The sequence below is a fragment of the Catharus ustulatus genome, chromosome 6 (genome assembly GCF_009819885.2).
Source record: "Catharus ustulatus isolate bCatUst1 chromosome 6, bCatUst1.pri.v2, whole genome shotgun sequence".
Lineage (NCBI taxonomy): Eukaryota > Metazoa > Chordata > Aves > Passeriformes > Turdidae > Catharus > Catharus ustulatus.
In genome coordinates this window covers 25,810,714-25,817,023 of record NC_046226.1, presented here as the reverse complement: position 1 = coordinate 25,817,023, position 6,310 = coordinate 25,810,714, and positions in this window count along the sequence as shown.

Genomic DNA, 6,310 nt, shown 5'->3' with positions numbered 1-6,310 from the left:
GCGGAGCAGGGGAAAAGAGGAAGGGGCAAAGGGAAAGGGGCAGGAGCAGGGAGGAGCGCCTGGGCCCCGCCGCAGCCCGGCGGGAGGAGCTCGCAGCGCCGCTCTCGCCGCCTCTGCCCGCCGCTCGCCCCTTCCCTTGCGCAGCTCAGGGCAGGGCTGAGGCTGGTGCTGGGCTTCCCTCTAGCGGTGCCTGAGCCCTGCAGAAGGATGCACTGTCCTCCAAGGGCCCGTCGCTGCTTGGAAGGAGGGGCTGGGTTCGGAGCCTGCCTTTCCAGACATCCCCGATCCATGGAGACGGTGATATGTCTCCAGGAGAACAGCTCTGGCTTTACGGCAAAACCAGCGTAACCGTGCTTCCTCCGTCAGGCTCCCAAGGGATGTCTTTACAAAGGACTCTTCTCTCCTTGACCATGTGGAGTCAGCGTTCTTGTTGCATTCTTGTTCAATAGCGGCACTGTTTGGTGCAGTCCAATTCTGGTGGCATTGGGCACAGCATTCATGGCACAGTTAAAAAGCTTGTTTCCAGGAATCTGTATCTAGGTGAGCTAGGATGCTGAAGCATTTAGCTTGTTCCTGGTCATCTGATGCCTCTTTGCGAAAGTCCCTGTCAGGCTGTATGATTCTCTCACTGATTTGCTGCTATTTGCTATTGGCTATTGCAAGCAACAGGCAGAAATTGGTAAAGATAACAGTAGAATTGTTGAAAACGGCCATACTACAGGTCTTCAGAAAATAAAGCATTAAACATATGAGAAAAAAAGCCTTGTAAAAAGCCTTGTACAGATAAGAAACTCTTCACAAATAGTGACCAAAGATATTAAAAAGATATTACAGTAGTTTCACGAATACAAGCCGCAGCAATTAGACAAAAATTTTGGTGGAAACCCGGAAGTGCGGCTAATATTTGGGTGCGGCTAATTTATGAACAAAAATGTGATATCTGCCCTTACCTAGTATCATACCAGTCCAGTCCCGAGCCGAAACACTTTGAAATCCATGGTTTCCCGTTGTTCCGACGATGAACCAATCAGAGAACAGCTTATTGCCTGCCTGTGGATGGCGGCGTTACTGAGGGGCAGGGGTTGTTATCGGGGTGAGTTACCTCGGCAGTTCGATAAAAGTGTGTGATATTTCTCTGTACTTTTTAAAGTGTTTTCAGTCTTGTGCGGCTGCAGGGCTGGCTGGGCTCGCAGGGAGAGGGCTGAGGGAGCTGCTAGGCTCGCAGGGAGAGGGATGAAGCGGCCGCTCGCCCTGCTGGGAGAGGGGCAGAGCAGCCGCTCGCCCTGCTGGGAGAGGGGTAGAGCAGCCGCTCAGCTCGCAGGGAGAGGGATGAAGCGGCCGCTCGCCCTGCTGGGAGAGGGCTGGGGGGGGCCGCTCACCCGCGGGGCTGAGCGGGGTGTCGGTGCCAGCACGGAGATGTGGCTCCGCTCGGAGCTCAGCCCGCGTGGCTGAGCGGCTGTTTAAAGGCAACGCAGATCCATTGGGAATGCTCGCAAAATGACCACACTATTGTTCCTGTCTTTTTCGGCTTGTAAATAAAGGGTGTGTCTTTTTTAACTTGGAAACAATGTTTCCGAGGTCAGCAGTAAGCCAGTAAGCCCCGGCGATCCCGCGATTGTGTTACTAAATGACGACTTTGTGAAAGTTCGCAGCGAACTAAAGTGCGGCTAATATTCCGGGTGCGGCTTATCCATTAACAAAGGCAACAATGTTGGCAACACACCAGATATGCGGCTTATACTCCGTGCGGCTTGTATTCGTGAATTTACTGTAGTTTATCACAGAATATTCTTAGTTGGAAGTGACCCACAAGGATCATTGAGTCCAACTCATAATCTCTAGCCATTGCATGAACATATAGTCATCTCCTTCTCCACAGCTACTTTCAGGGCCTTCAAGTTTCCTCAAGATATCCTGGGCAGTGAGTGAACTGACGAGATCCTTGATGGCAACAGCTCAGAGCAATATGGAGCGTGCTGGCTTGAGCCCAAAGGTGGGGTGTTCTGCCCAAGGATGGGGTATCCTGTGTCCACCTTCCTGAGAAGTGTGGAGGTACTCTGAGCAAACATCACGCCTGCTCCTCACTGCCTATTGACTGTGAATGCTAGAAAGCTCGATGCAGATATTTTTAACCTGTCCTGTGCACAAGTAACCAAACCAAACACTTGTGAGGAGCAAGGTGCAGACCTGCTGTCCCAAGCCTCCAGGCCTGTCTGCATTGCATCATTACCTTGTGCCCTTACATCACTGTGTTTCAGAGTAAACCTCTCTCCCCTTGATCAGGCTGACTGCACAATCTCCTCTGAGGCAGGCAAGGCTGTTGAGGCAATGCCACCTGTTGTTGATGCACATTTGATCATCTTGGTACCTGCATGTTGTCAGTATCACTTGGATTCTTCAGCTCTACCATTGGCCTTGTTTCTTCCATATATTTTTCTGCTAAACTGTTATCTTCCTCCCTCTCAGTCCCTTCAGTAGTAGCTGCTAGAAGCGATTATAGGGCCGCCCTTTTCTCATCCTAAATTGGTTTTATAATGAGAAAAGGAAACGTTGTTTTTTTTTCCTTGACATCTGGTAGGGGAAGCAGGTGATTCTGCTGATTATTGCCCTTAAAATGAATAAGCTATTAAGGGTACTTTAAAATGTTATTAGTGTGTAGAAGTAGTAATGTTAATAGTTAATTCATACTCAATAATCTTATATCTTTTAAATATTATTATTATTATATTGTCTTGTCGGAACAGCTTTAAAGGTTCTTCATGGGCTTTTAGTTAAGGCAAAGCACCAGCACTGAGAACAGCAGAGCAATGACTGCGGATGTGCATCCAGCTCTGGGTGGGATGCAATCATGGGGCTTGGGCAGGACTCAGACACTTCAGTTCAAAGGTGTGACAATGAGAGCTGCCCCTCAGTGATTGTCTGACCCTGGTCTGAAGTCTGTGAATGCCACACTGCTGTGTGGTGAAGGACTTCAGCTGCTGAGTGTCCGCTGTTTCAGCCCCCATGAAGACCAATAGGTCCAGGGATCCTCAGCCCATTATCCTACAGGGCCTGGCTGGAGTGGGCTTGGTGTACTACTGCTTTCCTTGGAAACCTCTGCTCATTTTTTCAGCAGGTCGGTGGTTATCGCACTGAGGACCTGGGTTGCATCCCTTCCTCCCAATGTGTCTTGGAAGCACCTAGGCCAGTGAACTGCTCATCACACACCTTTGGACAGATGCTGCTTCATGTAAACTCTTCAAAATTTATTTTGTTGCAGAAAAAGGAGCAACTGGGGAAAGATGTCTGCAGATGAGGTGGTGTCAGCTCCAGTCCCAGGACACAGCTACTCAGTGGCTGTCTCTTGGGAAAGATAAGCTCTCACTGGAGCATGGCCTGAAGTCCTGGATCCTCTCCAAGCAGTCCCATTCCTTCACCATCTTTTGCAATCTCCTGAAAATGCTCTTTGTTTGCAAGAGTTCAAAACTGAATGGATGGAAAGGCCAATCTATTAAATCTATTAAATAAAATGACACCACTCAGAAATTGCCTGAACCAAGGAGGGCCGTTGACAGAATATTTAGGGACAATATCACTTTATGATTTCCTGTTCCTACATTTTTCTCTAACCACCTGCTTTTGACCATTGTAGGAGACAGTATGTGAGGTTAGATTGACTTTCAGCAAGTAAGCAGGATATTTTTATAAAAATATATCCATGAAATATGAAATAAAAATGCATATATATTTACAAAGCTACACAGGCCTTTCTGTACTGTCTTCTTGGTAGCATTTTACAAAATCTCACGTTTTTCTGTGAATGAATCTTGGGTGGTGATTCTAGCTGTATGAGAAAGCCTAAAATTAACCAGTAATAAAGTAGTGAAAATGAGAGCAACATTAAGGTTAAGCACTTAGAAGGAAGAAAATGCAAAAATAAAGGGACTTGTAGTCTTAGGATTGTAACTTTTTGAAAATTCCCAGTTCTGATATCCTGCTGTATATACTAGGAGACAGACTTGCTTTACACAGTAATGCTCTAACATAGGCTCCCTCTCTGATTTATATCACAGTGTTAAGAGTGACTAGCATTGAATAAGAACACAGAGTGGAGGAGAGAGCAGCCTGCAGAGTCCTACCTCCTCCTCCCACCTGCAGAAGCTGATGGGCAGAGAGAGGAGCTGCTGGTGAGTGCTGATGATGGTCATGAATGTCACCCAGTGCCCCTGAAAGCATACCAGTGAGATGTTAGGTGTCTTCAGTGAAATCACATTTTTCAACAGAGGGTTTAGATGGCTGCTCATTTTGGATGCAGACTGAGGTCACTGGCTGCTTTGCTATAGAAATGTTTATCTCACCTTACCTTTGGTCAGCTAAGTGCATGTCTGACAGCTGCACTTATTACTAGTAAAATTTCTATGTCAGGCTCTAGTTCTAAATTTCTTTTTCACTGGAAGCAGGATTAGCTCATAGCAGTAATTTCACGATTATAAGCCGCACTGAGTATAAACCGCACTTCTGGGTGTGATGCAACTTTTTGTTCTATGTCCATATATAAGCCGCACGTTACAATATAGGATGTGATAAAAGGTATCTATTCTATCACCATCTGTTGAGGGTGGGGCCAGTGATCCTTATCTCTGCGGCAGATACTCTGCTAATGGGCCATCCATTGAAACCAGGCAGGGCATTGTTCTTTATCTTTTCACAACCCATCCTTCCTCCAGCCAGTCATTTTCTGCTAATGGCCCATTGAGTCCCACTGTGTGACTGATAAAATTACTTCATCCCATTGGAAGTTGCTCCAACCAGGGGCAAGAGCCCAACATTTCTTACCAAGATAAAAACAGAGCTTTTGGGACACTAAGGGAACCCCTTTCTCCACTGGACTCCAGAGGAAAACCGGATTTCTCCACATCACCACTGGACCTCCGGAGGGAAACTGCACCTTCTGCAGGAGCACTGCTCCAACTGAATCACATCTGTCACTGCAGGAGGATGCAGCCACCATTTAATTGGACTGCTACCAACACCCTGCCTGATGGGGTGTCAGGTTGTACTCTGACTTTGTCAGGGTTTGGAGTTTGTTTCTTTGTAGTACTGTATTTCTACTTTAATTTCCCTAGAAAAGAACCGTTATTCCTAATTCCCATATTTTTACCTGAAAGCCCCTTGATTTCAAAATTCTAATAATTTGGAGGGAGGGTGTTTACATTCTCCATTTCAAAGAGAAGTTCCTGCCTTTCTCAGCAGACACCTGTCCTCCAAACGAGAGCAGTAACTTTTCGTGCTTTGTCCGTATATAAGCCGCACCTGATTATAAGCCGCATTTGGGTTCAGACGAAAATTTTAGTCAAAATGATGCGGCTTATAATAGTGAAATTACTGTACTTATATTGAAGAATGTATCTTTCTGCTTAAGGCAGTATCCATACAGACATTTATAGTTAAGTACTTTACTTAAAAATAACATGAGAGCAAGTGTTTTGATGACAACAGCACTGATCACCAGAAAGTTATCTAATGTTTTACATGCAAGTACATGTAAAGGGTGAAAATTGGATGTTCTGGTACAATAATTTTTCTACTGTGATCATATATGCATATGCAGATAGTTTTCATCCTGGCAACCTGATAAATATGAGCAGACAGCAACTGATACAAAGATGGTCAGTCCTCTAACAAATGAGCACTATTTGTGGTGTGCAATACTGCAATGATGAGTAGTGATGTGTAATCCCTCTGCCCAGGACCTGCCCAGCCTGCTGGGCAGATGTTCTGGCAGATTTTGGCACTTGAAAGTGGAATCTGCTCTTCCTTAGCCCCCAAATTTTCATGAGCCACAGTGGTTTTTTTTCTTCCTGTCATCTCTCATAATTTTTTCAGTTCATTGTTTGACTCTGGTAACACTTCCATTTACCTTAGTAGTCTCCTTTCTGCCTCAAATGTAACTTTTTTTTTTATTGATCACATTTGTCAGCATTTCCCATCTCTGTCTCTTCTGCTCAGGTAGGATTTCCTCACTAGTGGCACTGTTGTTCTTTGGGGTGACATTACGGCTTAGGGGTGTGTTAGGAATGCCAAATGTCACTATGCCTGTACAGAATCCTTGGCTTGCAGTAAAACTAGGAGTTTCCCTAGAGACACTGATGATGTGGAAAGAGCCATGGAGACTGAGAGTAGGTTTGTCATGCTTGGGCTGAGTCTTTCAAGGGCCACAGGGAGACCAAAAAAAAAGCTGTCCAAAATGTCTCATTTAGACTATGGTGGGTTGCCCCTGAAAGTTATTGTCACATGAAAGGTGCCTTTCCCCCTAAAAAACTCCAAACAA